Genomic DNA, 18,696 nt, shown 5'->3' with positions numbered 1-18,696 from the left:
CACTGACTGCCAAAGGATGGGCAGGTGGCACTAGAGCCCTTTGTGCTGCAAGCTGTGGGAGAAAAGAGCCGAACCACAGCACAAACCCTCAGGTTCCCAATGTGGGCAGGTAGGGCCAGGGGTGATGCTTCTGGGTGCAGGCAGGGGCTCGCACAGGAGAGGATCAGCCCCCAGTGCCAATGCACGGCATGGGACATGGGGCACCACAGCACCCAGGTGGGGCAGGAACTCCTCTCTGGCCCTGAAAACAGCCATCAGGCAGACCCTGACCATGTGGAAAATACACAAAACCACCGCTGAGAATTATTTTAACTTGCAAGAGCAAATAATTGCCAACTCCACCCAGCCCCAAATGAAATATTTCCAGGCAAATCTGTACCAAAAAGGAATAAAGTCTGACCACTGCAGGCAACTGTCAGAAATTCTAAATAATGAGATTTGATTATAGGCATTTCTTAATGCAGAACAGCAGTAGCAATGAATATGCTGGGACAATGCAGGGTTTTTTATTCTCTTTCTGTGGAAGAAAATAAATGGGGGACTTCATATATTCACTGGCTCCAAAGCCAAGAAAAAATAATCACAACCACACAGCATAACCCATTGCACAAGCAAGTTGTATAACTTCTCCTGAGTGCTTGATTAAATATTCTTCTCAAAGAGGTGCCTTACTTTTGCCATAAACACATCAAGAGATGCTGAATTTACCACATTCCTTGATAAATTATTCCTTTTCTCCCTGCTAAGAAACTGCATCTTCTTTCAGGATTCATTTTATCTAACTTCAATTTGCAGCCATCTTGTTATGCCTTTCTCAGCGAGATTGAAAAATCCGCAGCAAGAGCCTTGCTGAAGAACTGTGCTGCATTTTTGTTATGTGTTAAGCACCCTTCCTTCAAGCCATCTCTCAACTTTGCCTTTGATAAGGAGTTCAATCTGTTAGCGGCTTCTTACATCATGACACTCCACGTTCAGCCGCTGGATCTTGTTTGCAGCCCTCTTTGCTTCACAGCCCTTGCAGTCCTGCCCTTTACACAGTATTCCTGTCTTGTCTTGCATACGCTTTCTTGTACATGCTGCAATCCTCACAGAGCAGGGCTTCCCAAACACACCATCGGTATACTTTATCCAGCAAAACTCTCCCAGAAACTCAGCTGTTAACCACTGAAATAGGATCTTCTGCATCTCCCCTGCCCTCCGAAATGGCACAAATAACATGAAACTTTCACAGTGATTGCAGTACCAAGGCCTATTTTAAACAGCGTCAACTTGTTTTAAACCGCATCCTACAAACACACTGTGCCCTGGATCTTCCCTCAGAGTATCACGGGAAATACAGACCGACCACCACCATTGTTACTTAGATTCCCTTCTCCTTTCTTTCCCATTACTTTTCCCAACCATGGCAGCTTCCCACCAGCATGGTGCAAGGGGAGGTTTGTCCATGGGGCCGGACAAGCACTGCCCTCTCCTCACCCACCTCCTCCCGCCCCATGGCCTCATCTGGACACAACTATTTAATGCCATCCCTCACACTGTAATTTTTCTTGGTCCGTGATTTTTTTTTCACAGTGGAAAGAGAACACAGTTTATTAGTTGGATCCTGTGGGGTTTTCTCAGTATTACTAGAAGAAGCCAATATTTTACCGACTAAAGGAAATTTATAAACAGCCAATTTCTAAATGAAACAGATGGCTTATTAAAAATGAGCAGTCCCTTCTTTGGCACACAAAACCAGTTTAAACTCTTTTTGTATTATAATATTACTGGGTTTGTGTATGTTACAAGTAAAAAGAGTGACAGTTATCCTAGACCCACCACGTAAAGCAACAAATAAAAAAAAAATCAGTTGCGTGGTTTTGTTACGAATTGCAAACGTCCTATTACCTTCACTTATATGTGTGTAACAGAACTAAGTAAAAAATAAGACTAGTACTGAATTCACAAACGACTGGTTTCATTTATTGCCAAACATTTGCAAAATTGATCCAGACCTGCTAGACAGAAAAACTGAAGTGACTGCTGATGCCACGGTGCCCATTCTTCAACTAACTCAGTGTTAGATTGCTCACCCAGGACGTGGGTAATCTAAGTTACCCTGAGACATAGAGACTTCATTTCTTCTTAGAAAGCAAACAAAAGCCTCTTAGCATGTGAACAAAACCCTCAATAATTCAGACAACCCAAACAAACAATCACATATGAGACAGTCTTAACTTCATAATTGCAAAAATGAATAAAGACACATTTTCTTGCAGCACTGGACAAAAATCTGGAGGACTTTCTTTTGCTTTTCATCAAAACTCTCCAAGAAAAGCTTCACACAAGCTTCATATATATATATGTATGGACATATATGTGTTAGAAAGCTGTAGATGTGACATGAGAATACAGCTTTAATTTCTAAGAAGTCAGGGGACTCGGTTTCCCTCCATTTATCACATCTTATCAGAAGACTGGAAACAGCACACTAGTTTGAGTCAAAACCTCACATGCCCAATATTTCCTAAGAGATGAAACAAATTTAAAGAAGACAAGCTTACCTAATCCTCATCCAAAGAGTGTGGCTGTTCAAGTGAACCAAACTCATGAGCTAAATCCTGAAACTTGTGAGATTTCCTTTTCTTCATCAGTGTACTGCATGAAACAAACAGCTTTGAATATATTTGTTTGAAACTGAAGAATATTACTCCCTGAGAATATTAATAAACCTAAAGAATATTAATACCTCTATGTCTAGGTGAAAGGTATGATAATTCATCATCTGAAATCACTATTTGGATTTTCTTTGCAGACACAGAGCAAGCAAGCATTGCCTTCTAGAATTATTTTCAGCAGAAAAAGGAGATCATTGCAAAAACTACATACATACCAGCAAGCTAGCTTTCCTTATGGCCGAGGATTTGCATGTTTGTTGATTATCTAATGTGTGCAGCTTCCAGAAAAATTAATCAAGAACTGACCGTGGCAGAGGAAAAATTTTCACCTTAGCCACAAATATATTTCCGTAATGGATAGCTTCCCCAATTTTCCCAAGTTAGCCTACACTGTGGTTTTCTAGAATTATGTTGCTGACGCTGTCATGAGATATTGGTATATTTAAGCTAAGTCTGAGGATTTCAGAAAACTTTCAAAGAAAGAAACCTCATGACTTTCTACAACTGGGTCTCCGTCTTGATGCTATGAATTATGAATCTGCAGTAATATCATTTTGAGAGAAGCAGAGAAAAAGGTCACTTCAAACATGAGAAATTAGACAATGTGATTCTATCAGAAATCGTGTTGAAAGGATTCATTTCTTCAAAAACAAAAGAGCAGTTAAAAAATTAAATTTGTTCCACAAATGCTTAATAGAAAAGAATACATGAAAGAAGCCCCCAGCCTGTAACAGATACACTGACGTATCCAGTCTATGATTCAATTAGACAAAGAAAACGCATGTATGTAGGCTGCATTTTTCTTCAGTTATTGCCACCTTTCCATAGGTTATTACCTGTTGGAAACGCTGCAGCTGCTCAGTGCTACACTGAAGGATACAGCTTTGGGCTCCCACTGCTGCAGGATCTTGTCCAGAATAGCTGAAGACACTATGGCATTATCTTGCCACTTTTTCCAGGCATTAGCAGAATAGTACAGTAAAACAGAATACCAAAAGTCCTGACACATCACACATACAGTGATTTGATTTTTGAATTGCCTTTCTCCAGCAGGACAGCAACTGAGGGCATTTCTAATATTCATGTTTTATCAGATCATCCTCTTTAACCAACAGTAGTTTGAGATGCTGGTGTGTGTCTGCACATCCTTTAGTAGCTGGCCTCTGCTGTGATAAAACATGATATTTGCTATCTTATAGCTACTCTCCACCCCTAAAAGGTTGTCATCTCTACGTTGGCCATACTGGATAACATTTATCCAGAGTAACAGTGATTGATATTTTTAAGTCTTAAAATATTAGCAATGTGGCAAGCATCTAATTGCTATACTTGGTCTAAAACCAGAAATAAAATCCAGTGTGAGCTGAATTAAAAGCCAGACAGTGACAAAACCATGAGGATTTGTGTGTGTAACAGTGCACTTGATTTATTGCTTCAGATTGCAAGCAGTAAAAGGCAGTGTCAGTACTCATTTTCAGGTGACAATAGATATAAAGAGGTTATTATAAGGACTCCAACAAGTTGCTACAGGCCTGATCTGGGAAAAGATAGTAATGTTAGGTGTTACATAGGGACAGAGCAGAAACCCAAGAGACTGAGAATAACTGTCCATGGAGGAGCTTCCCAGAAAGCAGCTGAGAGTTTCAACCCTTGAGAGCTGTATACACCCAAAACGCAGATTTTCAAAGCTTTTATCTAGTCCTGAGGCTTTTCAGCTGCTAACAAATAGTAAAGTCCTCAAGGCATGTAATATTTTGTTTTGAGGCAAAAAACTATGCTCAGAGATTAAGAGCTCAGCACTGAGTTTGTGCCCAATTCCCAGCAGGACTGGCACAGTAAGGTCCCTTCTCTCTCTCCATGGTTTAGCCCTACAAGGTCACACATCCTGGCAATATGTACCCAAGCAGAGCAGACAGAGTACCCTTTGGTTCATTCACAGGGGCTGTCAAGGGAAACGTGCTCAAATCCCTGATGCTTACACAACCCGTTTCTCAGAGCAGGATGCCAGCATCCAGCTCCAGGATACTCAGAGGCGAGCCACTAGCAATAAAAATCAATGGCAAAATCTCAGTAGTCACATATTTCACCCTTGTCTCTTTTACGCTTTCAGTGGGGCACTGAAAAAGCACAGTTAGTTAGGGTGGGTTTCACATTGTCTGATTTCAGTTGCCTGAAAGTTAAGTGCCTGTTCAAGGGGATATTGCCAACACAAGGAGAGAGACACTTGCAGGGAGCGATTTATGCCATGCATCTCACACATCGACCTTATGATCAGACAGCTCACTGTCTGGAGAGGTCTCTTTCTCTTAGCTATTTAAGGTATGTCTATACGGCAGGACAGGTCGATCCATGGTGTGTCCCGTAGTCCAGGTCACTCTGTCATCAACCTGGAGAAATGCTGGGGCTCCCCCGCTCCAGCCCATGGGTTCAGGTTTCCCTGCAGAAACAGCCAGGGCACACAGACGGGCAGCAAAAACTCTGGTTTTACCCTAAGATGCAGCTGGGTTGCAGCTGGAGTAGACATCTGAGGATGAGGACCATGGATGGTATTGCAGCACTACATATTGGAATATAAACAGGGCCTCAATTCATAGCTCAGGCAAGGACCCTTTTAGCCAGATAATTAGGGGAGATGAATCCAGAAATTAATGATACCTACCTTAATTATACTTTTAACATCACTTATGAAACAAGTAACACCAGAATAAACTTTGAACACACATTCTCTCTCACTGTCTTTCAGACTGAACTCATGCTAATGTAAAATATATTTCAATGCTGATTACATTTTTTAAGATTTAATATATTACAGTAGATTCTATACAAATGTAGTGCTGGATTTGAAATAACCACATTGCAAAGAAATGTTCATTGAAATTTCACTTAAAGGGAACTTTACATAAATGAGAAGAAAGCTGGTCATATTTGGCCTAACTTTGCTTTTTCTTCAACTAGAATTGGCCAAATCGGAGATGAAAAGAAGCTCCTTTCCCGTTCTGTTTCACTCTCTTCTAAAAATAATGTCTTAACTGATGTTACTTTTCAGAACTATTATATGAAATTATGTCAGAAATAAGCACATGCTGCCTTTAGCTACATTCCATTAAAATAGCAGCATTTAATATTACAGTGTTGAGATACCTTTAGCAGTGCTTTGTTTGCCATGATTAAGTCTTTAACACCATGCTACCCTAACGTTTTTGGGTTCCTACACAAAATGGATGGTATTTTGCATATTATGTTCTTTACTGAGCATCACAAAGAGGTGGACTGGATGAGGACTGGTCTATTAACCATGTACACTTATTCTCAGGTTGTTACATGTTTCTTTTGAATTGTCTCAAGTTCCTGCAGGATTTACAAGCTCAGGCATGGAGCTATCCGCATGACATAGGGTACATGAGAGAGGATACATGCACCATCAAAAAGCATTATTTTCACTTCCAAATGCTTGCTAAAGAAAATGCTTCAAAAGGTACTAAAATAGTTACTCTTGCAAAACAGGAATTTAACTAATGTGCTTTGTTTTGTAAGCATGTAAGATAAAACTAATGGATGTCTGACATACAAAAAACAATGAAATATGGGCTGAAAACCAATTATTCTGATCAAATAAAAAAACATTCTCCTGGAACTGTCTTCTGTAATCCCAGATTATCTTAGTAAAGCAAGTAGGACCTTTGGGCCCTCTCAGAGAACTGAGGTACTTGTGCAGCTCCCTGAAACATCCCATTTCACAGGCAGAGTGCTGTCACTGAATCTTTATCTTTCATTATTTTACCTATCGTTTTTTATTTTTCATTATTATATCTATCTTTCATTATTATATCTGTCAATATTATCTTAATCTTGGATAACCTCCATGTCTGCACCATCAAAACAGTCCTAGCAGCTCTTTGCCTAACAGCTATAGGAGTTTCATACCAGGTTAGCCAAGAGAATGAGAAAGCAAGTTACTACCAAAGTTTGCCTTTTGAGGAAAATTGGGCAGCAGTGGGAATCTCTCACTTATTTCTGCCCTTTCCTGGACTATTTGGGGGCTAGTGACACCTTTGGACTGTACGGTCTCCACCTTTCCAAAGAGGCCTGGCTACTAATAAATAGAACTGCCACTAGCCTTGGCAAAACAAAACAAACAAACAAACAAAAAAAGAATAGTTTGACAAAGTGCCTGGTCAGTAGTGGCAGTTGTAGCCATCTGGATATCCTGGATAAATGCAATTTTCTGCTACCTGTGTTGACACTACAGTGTCAACAGTGTAGTGACTCAATACTTTTTGGCTTTGGTGCTTATATCCACTGTCTTTGCTGCACTGGACATTCTGCACACACACCAGGATTACAGAGTTACTGTCCTCAACATATCAACAGATACAAAACCTCTCTGATTTGCAATAATCATTGTGTGCATGCTACATGGCACAGACACACATAGCCTTTCCCAGGAGAAAAATAGAAGCCCAGCTTCTATAGGGCTGAGCCCCTTAGAAAATACTGACTGATGATGAAACAACCGGGTTGGAAGGGAATTGGTTCTAGGGCTTAAGGAAAGAAGAAAAGTAGGTGCATATGCTGCCATTACAGCTTTAAGAGAACATTTTCTCCTCTGGAGATGCAAACAGGACAGAGCCCTACAGGCCTGCACCTGGACCGGCTCCACTATCGGTTCATCTCTTTGAAACTTTGTCTGGTAGATGCTGTATGAAAAAAAATAGGTTTTACCACCTACCTACAGCATGTGCCGTTGTGGGTTCACTAGAGCGGTTCTGATTTACTGTGTCTGGTCAGTGAATGGTACACTGAGCCGGGCAAGTCTTTGCAGCCAGGCAAGAAGCAGGACAGACAGGAACCTGGTGAGGCAGATCATTCTCAACAATAGTCTGTAATGCAGAATGAAGTGGCAGGAACAGTACATTATGGATATTATCGTCATTATCTCTTGCTACCTCTAATAGGTTTTTATATCATTTTGCTCATTTTTATAGCTTGCTGGCTCAGAACCGACATTCTTCATAATTCACTGGAAGAAATGCTTGATTTCAGCTCCCCTTGTTCTAACCATCCACAGAATGGATGAAATAGGGATGTGACTGCTGGAGTAGAACAACCCTTTCTTGCATGATTCAAACTAAGACATTTCCAAAGCATGGTGTTTCTTATACACAAAGGGATAAAGGAAGCTTCATTTTACATCTCTCTGAGGCTAGATTTATTTTTTTTTTCATTTCTTTCTGCTGATGAAAAACCTACAGAAAGACACAAAGTGGGGAAAGCATGGTCCTCACAAAACTGCAAGGAGGGATTCAGCCATGGAAAAAATCTCAGAAAACTATGTAAAATGGTCACACAAACCTCTGAACCAATATCTGTAGGATTTTCCCAGAAGATAATTGATAGTCTGCCTCTTTCAAACTGCCTCAGGATGTGGAACAGAATCATATCTCATTACAGAATATCATAAATTGTTCCAGCATTTTTTGTCATCTGAAAATGAAACCTCCTCTATGAGAAGGCTAACAACAGGTTAGTAATCCATGTTATGATAGAAACCCCACTGTAAATACAAAATAATTTAAAATCACCACTATCCTGGGGGTGTGCCAAGAGCCTCCATCAGGGCAGCTCTGGGGAGCAGGTAATGCGTGTTACTTTCTGCCTCTTCCTTCAGCAGTTGATTGTTCTTCACATGTATTTGCTGACAGAAGCAATGCCCTGGGTTTCTGCATGCTCTGCAGGGACAGACGCCCCGAAGAGAGGGCATTGAGATGTTCCAGTTTGGGGACATAGAGGAAACAGGGGCCAAGGGGGTATTGTAGAGCTTGGGTAGAGGAAAACAGAAACACTGGGCCTGCAGAGCGGGAGCCGGACTAGGAGGAACGTGACAGCAGAGAGGCATAAGCATGGGGTCCTGGGAGAGGAAAGCCGAGTCTGGAAACATGATACCAACATGGAAGTTCAGTGGGAAAATGGGATTGTGTACAAAGTGTCTAAGGGATAGGAGGTATGAGATGGAAGAGAAGGAATCTGCCATGGGTACAGGAGAAAGCAGGGATACAGCCACCAGCAACACACTGCAATGATAACGGACACCAGCAGTGTGGGGATTAGCTGCCTGCAAAGTAAAATAAAATTTAGCTACTGAGTTGTATTACTGAAAGAGGCAGTTTCAGGTGTCACATCCACTGCTGTTTCACACTGCTAAGTCTTTATTAACCTGCCCACACATCTGCCTTGTACCCCACTCACACTGTTATTTCTGAGTATTCTGCTGGCCCTGTTCTTATTGCATTCCACAAGTATTTTTCAAAATGGTGGGTGTCTGATTTGTTAAAAGAAAGTAACAAGAACCCACCAGGGAATGCAGGTGAGTTTTCCACCTCACTTGCTCTGTATTCTTTTTAGACCATGCATTATTCTCTTAATGTCTTTTCTTGGTTTTTTTTTTTAAGGTAAGTACAATCAATTTCTAACAGTCTCTCTTCTTTAAAGATTTTTCTTATGTTGTTTATTACTGACAGTGTTCTTTGCTAACCCCCTCGAGTCTTGCTTCTACCTGGGCTGGACCAGTATTGCTCCAGTTGTTCTAGATGAGGTCCAGCCAGAAGCATCCTGTGTGACATGACAGTCAGTCAACACACATCCCCTGAAATATGTATACACGTACAAGTATATGTGTTCAGTGTTCAGTTTTGGTAGGATTTTAAATATCATCTCTAAACGTTATTATGCCACTTAGACAAGCACAAAGACTGGCACTTGAGGAGGAAGATAGTACGTTTGAGATTACCCTGGCTTTGTGTGGGTGTTCAGTCTGATCTTAGAGAAGCTCTGAAGAAATCTCTGTTCTCAACAGAGTCAAATGTAACCTTTACCTGTAGGAAGTCCTGTTATGTCAGACATAGAAAACTTGATCACAGTCTTTATGACAAAGCTTTAGCTAACACGATATGTAAACTGAACTGCAGCTACAGAAGGTCTGTAGCATGAGGTCCAAAGCCTTGAATTTTCTTTGGGGCCCTGCAGGCTGGTTTGGGGAAGAGAAGAGATATAGCTTGTGCATGCTCATATTGGTTTCTGCAACTTGCTGGGATGGTCAGGGTGCCAAGCCTTTCCATGCAGGTTTAGGGAACTGCCACTGCCTGCAGGAAAAGGGAGTCATAGGGAATGGGTTGACGTTTCTGAGATGGAGCTAGGGTCCTCAGGATAGTTAGAGGTGGTAGAAATCATTCTGTATCACTACACTGCTATTCAAGAGCTTGTTTGAAATCTATGTATTTGGCTGGCATGCGGGTGGCTTTTGTCTAACCTCTTGTCTAGTGGTTGCAAATATAAGTTAAATAAGGCAGAAAAAAAGAATTAATGTATCAGGGACTCTGCAAGTTAGAAGAGTGTCATGGGGAACACTGACAGGTCCTAGATACAGTTCTCGGGGCTTATGCTGTTAAATTCTGTACACAATACATGCTCACACTGCTGTTTTTCAAGGAGGACTAAAACATACACAGGTTTTTATCCCTTTTTGTCAAATGGTATCACTATAATGCTTCCTGCTACGCAGTGCTGCATTTATTGTGGAGTGCCTGTATGTAAAAGAAACCATCAGCACCAAGGAAGATGCATCAGCCAAACAGGGTTTTTTTCTCCAGGTTCTGGAAAAAGTTGTATTTGGTGAACAAATATTGATATGATCATTACTTCAAGATCGTCCATTTGACTTGAGAGCATAAAGCTTATGTTAGAATGTCTTTAAGATCCATAGTTGAGACTGCTTATTTTCTGCATGCAATCATGTTTTGCAAAAAGAGATGGTGAAAGCCTCATCTTTTCCTTTCAAGTTCTCCCTGTTAAAGTAGATGTTGAAGATTTGGCTTCATCTGTTGAAACTGTTATTGACAATACATTAAGGCCACACAACACTGGTAGTTTGCTCATGAATATCACAAAAACAGTAGAAGCACATTTTTAAACTAGTGGCTTCTCACACCACTGGGTTTCTTTTCTAAAACGGGATAATTTCTGATGAAAGGGATGTATATATACAGTTGCTAGGCAAGAGCTCACACCTGTACAAAGCAATGGACCTGTGCCCATAGTTATTGTCCAGGTGCCAGTAAATGCACCAGTCTGTGTGTTTTTCTTAGTTACTACTATACTATTCTTCATAAACAAAAATACCTATGAATCCTGTATGTAAATCAATCAGCTATAATCTTCAACATCAACAGTGGTACAGTGTGATAGATACAATATGTTGCAAATCCAATTTCTTGATCACAGTTGACTGTCTTGAACAATGCTGTGAGTAGTAAGAAAACAAAGCATTTCTATTTCATAGTAATGCCATGGTACTTTAATGACAGTGAATATTGTTGCTGAGAATCCTGCTTAAAGAAATGACTTCATATAATTCCATCCTAGGATACATTTTTCAAGTTATAATTATCTAATCATGCATTCATTCAACATGAGCTTTGTCTTCACATGAAAAGATACAATACTATATGGTCTAAAATAAAACATGGAACTGCAACCATGTATTTTAGTTTTGCTTGCAATGCTAGAATACACACAGTCATCCTAGCTTTTGAGAGGAAGCACAAATTAAAAATGTGTGTTATTAAATGTATTTCATGTGAATAAATGTCAAAATGGCAGAGTTTCACCTCTTGACTATGCTAAAGAATTCATTTAATGTATTAAAATGAAACTATACAGATTACCTCAGAGAAAATATTAGTAGAGTATCAAATTCAGATTATTATTACTTGCTATCCTACAGAGGCTGTCTAAAAATGAAGGTTTCCATTTTCTTTTTTTTCTACTTTAACCCACCATCCATCCTGCTCACTTTTAGAAATCATACAGTTTGAGAAAGCTATACTGGGGTGGCAGATAGAGCCCTCACATGCCTATGGGTGACCTAGTAATGCAGAGCTGTTAAATCAAGAGGGCAGATCTTAGGAGCAACACTGCGCATTACAACCTCTGCATCACACAGCCCAGTGCCGTGACTGCAGGCATACTGCAGGGTGAGAGCACACCAAAGGTACAGCCCTGTTTACAAGCCCTTCACACTACTTTGCTAATAAAAATTACAGTTAGATAGAAAGGAAGAAGAAAATATAGATCACCCCGTGCCATAGTAACGAAATTTCCTACAGCAGTGTGTTTTTTCAAGGATAAGCAGAATCTGAAATCTGCTGTGCTTTTTAAAGACAAGGAGAAAGAGCTAAGGCATCTGCATACATACAGTAAGTAGCTAATTTGGGAGTCCTTTTCCCTACCTGTATCTGGGAAAGACAAATATAAGTGTTCACAGTAGAAGCCCCATTTTGGAAGCTTTTTCCACCAGAAAGGAAGTATGTCACAACACTGTCTTATGGACGCTGAACACACACACGAGATGTGAAGAGGCTAAAGAAAATAGTTTGATTAATAAAGAAGCATACTGAGTTTAGCCATCCCCTTCATGACCGCAAATCCCGTTCAAACCATTAGATAAGGGCACAAATAATTAAATAATAGCACTTACTGAAGCCTCAGGTGCTCAGCTTGCTCAAGGGTGATACAGGGGAAACTAAATAGCTAACAGCCATTTATGCCTTCCTCCTGATCTACTTACTGAAATGTTTTTCCCCACTAATAAAGACAGTTAGGCATGATTTTCCATGCACCTGCTTTGGGGACTTGCACAGCTCTGTAACCAGTTCAGCTACACAGGGGAAGGCTGTAAGAAACTTCAGTTGCATTGTTTAAAGTTTTAAAGCATTCATTGGGGTTAGGTGAGATCAGATCTCATCCTAAGAGAGAACAAGACCAGACAATGGTTGCTAAAAAATATGAGTATTCAGGAAGAATAGACTTCTTCCTTACAAAGAGGAAACGATAGAGTCAGAAACGTTTTCTGCTGGCAAAAACGCACCACATATGCAAAACTGGAAGATGCCTAGGGGAAAAGACAAAGTTGATATCAGTGTGAGTGGCATCTTGGGGAAAACCCCAGCTGACAGAAGGAGGCTGCATAGAGGGAAGAGTGCTGGGAACTACTAGACGACTGACTGGCACATATGTGGTTTCTGGTGATTAAAATAAGCCATTTAAAAACAGACCTGCTTGAAAAGCAAAAAAGTAAATGACATTATACTGGATGGAACAGCTACCAGATGGTCCATTTACCAGCAGCTACTAGATTTTGGTTTTGTTTTTTTAAATACACACATGCACTCACACGAGCAAACGCTCATGGGCCAAACTGGACTGTAAAAGCCATCTGGCACTGCCTGTGTAAGTTTACTACACTGCGAAACCTCATTCTCTCTGACATTATTTGTGGTTAGAGGACTAATTCCAGTTTCAGCCAGGCGACTGGGCTGCAATCTGGAGCACGAGAATCAGAGGGCATGGAAACAAAGCAGGGAGCCATAGGGTGGATTCTCAGCTGTGAAGAGACAACTTCCAAGAGGAAAATGAACTTCACTTTCTGTTATTACCATGAGTAAAGGGATGGTGAAAACAAAATTCCCCTCATCCTTTGATGATAAATCAAGACCTGTAAAAGCCTCCCCCCACTCTTTACACATGGCAGAGTTCCACAATCCTTTTCCAACTAGGATTTTATTTGTTTTTACAGTCACCCACTGCTTTCTTCTGTCTTCAACTCCTGCCCATTAGGACATCACAGCATTTGATAAGTTCCTATTCTCCGTTCACTCATCTACTCCTAGTTCAATTCTACCTCCCTGCTCTGGCACATTAAGAGGGTTGTGATCATCTCCAGGTGTATCCTAAAAATGAATGAGAAGCATCTGCCACCAGGCACAAATGGCATTTGATATGTCATCACAGAGCATTTATATAATATACTTATAGCACTCATCATATTAACATCTCCTGTACATCTTTTTCTTAATTTTTAAGGAAGGTGCTTAACAATGTGTATTCCTAAAGGATTTCATTCTGGTAGTAACTGGGCATTACTTTTCTAAAACAATTGAAGCATTTTAAAAAAAGTTGAACACTTACCTATCATTGTACTAGAGACAATGCCCTTGCCCTGTGTCTAATCTGGGAAGTGACCCAATACAGTCAGTTCAGTTTCATTAAATACTCTCCTTGATTGCAATGCAGGATTGGGTTTTTTTTGGTGTAAAGGAAAAAGAAACAAATACAAACAACAATTTTCAGATCTATAAACATGCATTAATAATCAGTATAGAGATAGTTTTCTAGCATATTAAAAGCTACATCTGCATCATATATGTTAGGTACCTATTTTCTTGCTGTTCGCTGTTGCTGAACCAAAGTCCACAGCCCAAAATGAGGCTTAACACATGGTACAAACATAGTCCAAAGTAAATGCCTGGCCCATGTTTACCTTACAGTCCCTGAAATTCTCTGGTAAAGTTTTGATCTGTGTGAACATGAACTAACTCTGATCTACGGAGCAACTCAAAAAAGCTTAAAGCACTGCAATCAACGTCTGGGCTACTAACATTGCCATGTAGCCCACTTGCAAGGGCAGTGAGGTTCAGGTTTATTGAATTTATCTATATAGGCTTGCCCTTGCTGGACCTTAACAAAGAAAATTCAAGTCACTTAAATTGTGGCTGAGAGCATTTACACAGGGACTGGATGTGGTTCAGTTTGTTTTCAATATTCTCAGATGGCAATTCAGAACTCTGGATTAGGAGGTTATAAAATTTACGAGTCTTCAATATAACAAGAAAAGCACTTGTGAAAGAGATAGTGGAAGCTGCAAGCTCCTCTCTGTAAGGCTGCTAACACTTTGTAACAAATTCAGCCCAAAATGTTCCTAGGAGAGTAGCAAGTCAGGGAAAATGTTATAAAGGGCCAATTATCGCTATATAACCCATTCTAAAATTAATTCAAGTAACAGATAAAACCCAGAAATGCTCTGGTCACCAAAGATGCCACCTGCAATGCTTCTTAGCCATTTTCCACACAGAAACAGTCAGGAAAAGTTAATCAAGTAAACTAACGTGAAAGCTAGGATAGCTCACTGGGATTTTCATAATCTCTATTCCTCCCTCTCCCATCTTAAATGCATTGTTTTCATGCTCGAAATCATCTGTTGAGGAGGCTGATCCACAGAGCTTCAGCCCAGTTCTCTCCAGAGGTCAGGGACAATGGCTCAGACCCATCTCTGATTATTGGCTCTATATATTAGAATTTAGATATTGGCTATGTATTTTAGACTAACTTTTACTAGTAGAAAAATCAGTATTTTGATGATAGTCATTTGATCGGTTATAATCAGTCTGTCAGAGTTTCATTTTATGGTAGTGGAAACAGTAAGCTTCTGTTATGATAATTTTGTGGAATTCACAAAGATCCATCCCCCAAGGACTTGTGTTTCTCTCCACTGAATGTTAGAGCAGACCTCTGAACTACAGGACAACCCAAAAACCCACAAAGCTTTCACATGTACTTACAATTAATTTGATAGAAAATAGCTCTTCAAAACTTCCTGCTGTAGGACTAGAGGATGACAAATGTATTCCTTTGCCTTAATCCCCAAGAAGCTGTATACAAAAACATTCATGAGTCAGACCAGAATTTCTCAGCCCTTTCCCAGACCCATTGCAAACAAAAAAATAGGCTGGAGGTCTCACTTCTTCTACTTGTAATAACCATTCTACTTAAAAACAGTGGCACTAAAAAAACACACTTTGTATTGGATTTGGTGTATTTTAATTATTTCATTTGGACTCAGATGGAAAATGCAACTTTGCTGATGGTACCGTTGCATATAGCTGATCACACTAACTAACAGATATTCCTTCAGATTTTTAAGTTTTGGACAAAACTAACAATTGGGGTGCATTGCTAGACACAAATCATTGTTAAGCCCTACCAAAAGATGAGATCTGTGAGGCTTTTCCCAAGGAGGACATAATCAGATGTGCCGTGGCACTGCATGCTCTGTTCCTGCGCTCCTGGAATCCCAGGTTACTCAATATGTCACCTCCTATTTATAACCAAGTGTTCCCACTAAAAGAAAATATATACATCTGCAGTTACTCCCAGCCTTCTGCAGGCACCGGCCTTGCCTTTTCTGCTTGCAGTTACAGGGCATTTTCTGGATGCAGAAGAAAGGGTTAAAAGAAAAACAGCCTAATCTCTGCTCACACATTGTCACCTTCCCCAAAATAGCTGCAGAATCTGAGCATAGTATGCCATTTTCCTCCCTGACAGGTTAATCCGTTTATTATTCATCCATTTAATGAAAATACTGTGTCTCCATGCTAAGAACAAAACAAAACCCTCAACAACACTGGTTCTCTTTAAATCATATTCATAATCTTGCACAATTTGATTTGTCTTTGAATTCAGCTTTATTTTTTAACTATAAGTTAGAAGCAGGAAACCTATTTCTTCAGATTTTGCATTGTTGCCTCTAGCCACATTTATGGAATGTTTTCTGGGTTTTCCAAAATTATCAGCATTTCATTACCTGCTTCTGCAACAGCCATGTATCAACTGTGAAAAGGTCACCCAAAAGTTAATGAACCTCATGCTTAGCCAAACTGCTCTTCTCCTGTGGGACAGACATTTTCATGAAACTCTGCAAGGCTCATCTTGCAGAGTTTCCTGAACATGCACCAAAAAAAGAATAGTTAGTCAGTCGTGGAGCAAATCTGTCCCCTTCGTACAGGCAACTGGCTCTGTTAAGCTTTCTGCAAAAACATGGGGCTTGAGTTCTCAATGGCATTGTTTCTAAAGAAAAACTACAGCAGTGTTTTGAACCAGTCACAGAAGTATTACAACCATGTAGCTACACAGAACAATCATATTCTTTTCCGGGCTTTAATTCTTCTAAAGGATTCCCTGTCTCCACTGGAAGCACCTCTTTGGATGTATCATATACATATTTTTCACAGATTCATCGTATTAGAAGACTGGATTCATGATCCATTCAGCTACTGTGCCTAGATCTTTCTTTTCCTCATGGTAACTACCTTGCAGAAGAATTACGTAATATTGCATTTTGAACTACTGAATTTCATCCCACTCCTCTTATTCCAGTCCTCATTTCCATATTATAGCCCAGCCTTTTTCTATGAGCAATGCCTCCCAACTCCAGCCAGCCAGCACGCTCCCCCTATGCTTCAAAGAAAGTATTGGTGAAGGTATGAAATAGGAAAAGCACCATGAACAATATCTGATTCTCTCTCTGATACCTCCTTTCCCAGCACTGACGAACGTTGCCATGTTCTCTGCCTTCCAGTTCCCTTAGGCAGCCTCTGCTCCAGAAGCTTTTATTTTAAGTGACATCAGAGAACTCCAGTAGAATCTATTCTTCATGAGCCTGTTTTATTATACCCCATTTTGCCTTTCTTAGGTCTGAATATCAGAGACAAATCTGTGGCCATTTATTGCACATTTAATCGGAGCTCACAACATCCTGAAACACCTTTGTGGAAGCTGACACTGTCTCAAAAGTGAAACACTGCTGTTGGATTTTGAATCTCATCTACTACTTTGACAGAATAAGTGCATGAAGAAATTGCTGGAAAAAGATGACTGGATGATTATTGTCACTTTATTTAATTTTTTGAGGGAATGTTCTTGCACCACGGAGTGCATTCAAAAGCAAAATATATTTTTAAAAATCTAAAAACAATTTTTAAAATGTTGTAAAAGACAAGGGCAGTTGTTTTGGAGTTGTTCTGCTTTGCATTACAGGCAAATCGCAAATGGGATGTTTTGTCTTTCTACTTTTAGAGGAAATGATTACAGCATTAATATCTGTAGGCGAACTAGAAATAGAGCAAGACTTCAGTTTAAGGGATGTTAATTCAACTGAATGCAAACTCTGCTAGACACTGTGGTGTCTGGATTTCATTCACTGATAACCAGAGCTGCTAGCTCAAGTGAACTGTGATTTCCACCTACATCAGCTGCTCAGTTCAAACAATGCCATTCCCAAAAGAAAGATACTATGTTTTTTAATGCTTTCAGTTCATGATTAGGAGCTGGTGTTTCCCAACTAGATGAGGTTATGGAATTTAATAAAATGCATGTTCTGATAAAAAGCCAGATTAACTATAAGGGAAAATTTTAATAGAACTTTTTTTTTTTTTTTTTTTTGGGGGGGGGACCCAAGAGGTTTGTAGAAGCTGTAGAAACATCTGATAACCACTAGAAAAAGAGTAGGCAACCTCAAATACCTAAGGGTCAAAAGATCTGTGGTGTGCCTCCTTGGTCCAGAGATGTTAACCTTGTCTCTTTTATGTCCCATAAGTGCCCTTCCCAGGTAGCTATTGGTGATTCTTAGCCCTGAGAAAAAGATCTATCTTCTTATTTTTCTTTTTATATGCCCTGCTTTCACCCTAATACAAAATAAGAAAGGAATTTGGGGTCAGAAAACAGTTCCTTCTCCAGCTGCATTACCAAATCCTGATCTCAGCCCTCATGGAGGCCTCCCTGGGGCTTCAGCCAGGGTCAACTTTTCCATGGTTTCCCCAACAGTAATATGAGATAACAGCTCATACAACTACTGAAGGTTAACTGATGCATGCCTTGGAAATGAAGAGTACTTGCAGAGGTGTAACTCCTAGGGCCAGGACTTGTAGAGGCGCAACAAGGCTTGACTAGGTTCAAGCCTTGAGACACTGCAGCAGTCCATGTGCACTACCATAACCACTCCGGCTGGAAGAGACCTCCAGAGGGCTCCAGTCCAACCTCCTTATCAAAGCCGGGTCGGCTGTGAGATCAGACCAGGTCACTCAGGCATTTATCTAGTTAGGTCTTGAAAACCTATGAGGATGGAGACTGCAGAACCTCTCCAGCCAAACTGTGCATAGTAAAACATCTGTTGTTCAAGTGCTGCCTCAGAACAGCAGTTTTTCCAGTCCTAAATGTCCCCACTGTCTTTAAGTCAGCAATCATTCATCTGTCTTGACTGAAGTCATCCAAGCACCTGGAACCGTTACATAAGGGACAATATCAAAATGGAAAGGCAATTCCCAGCACAGCTATGAGGAGTCAGGGACAACACAATGCCCAGTGTGTCTGC

At 40.3% G+C, this 18,696-nt stretch overlaps 1 long non-coding RNA gene across 2 annotated transcripts in view; it reads right to left on the bottom strand.

The window, feature by feature from the left end:
* Positions 1-13,974, bottom strand: part of LOC121088347 — a 46,622-nt gene extending 32,648 nt beyond the window's left edge. The window contains exons 1-2 of one of the 2 annotated variants that reach the window (XR_005827925.1): positions 13,926-13,960; positions 2,544-2,637 (exon numbers count right to left, since the gene is read on the bottom strand). This is a non-coding gene — a long non-coding RNA (uncharacterized LOC121088347). Of the gene's footprint in view, positions 1-2,543; positions 2,638-13,925 lie in introns of both variants that reach the window. The other variant, XR_005827926.1, reaches the window with a different exon arrangement.
* Between the last annotated feature and the right edge of the window lie 4,722 nt (positions 13,975-18,696).

The sequence above is a fragment of the Falco naumanni genome, chromosome 1 (assembly GCF_017639655.2).
Source record: "Falco naumanni isolate bFalNau1 chromosome 1, bFalNau1.pat, whole genome shotgun sequence".
Taxonomy (NCBI): Eukaryota; Metazoa; Chordata; class Aves; order Falconiformes; family Falconidae; genus Falco; species Falco naumanni.
The sequence above is the reverse complement of the archived record's forward strand: the minus strand, read 5'-3'. Positions and strand labels throughout refer to the sequence as shown.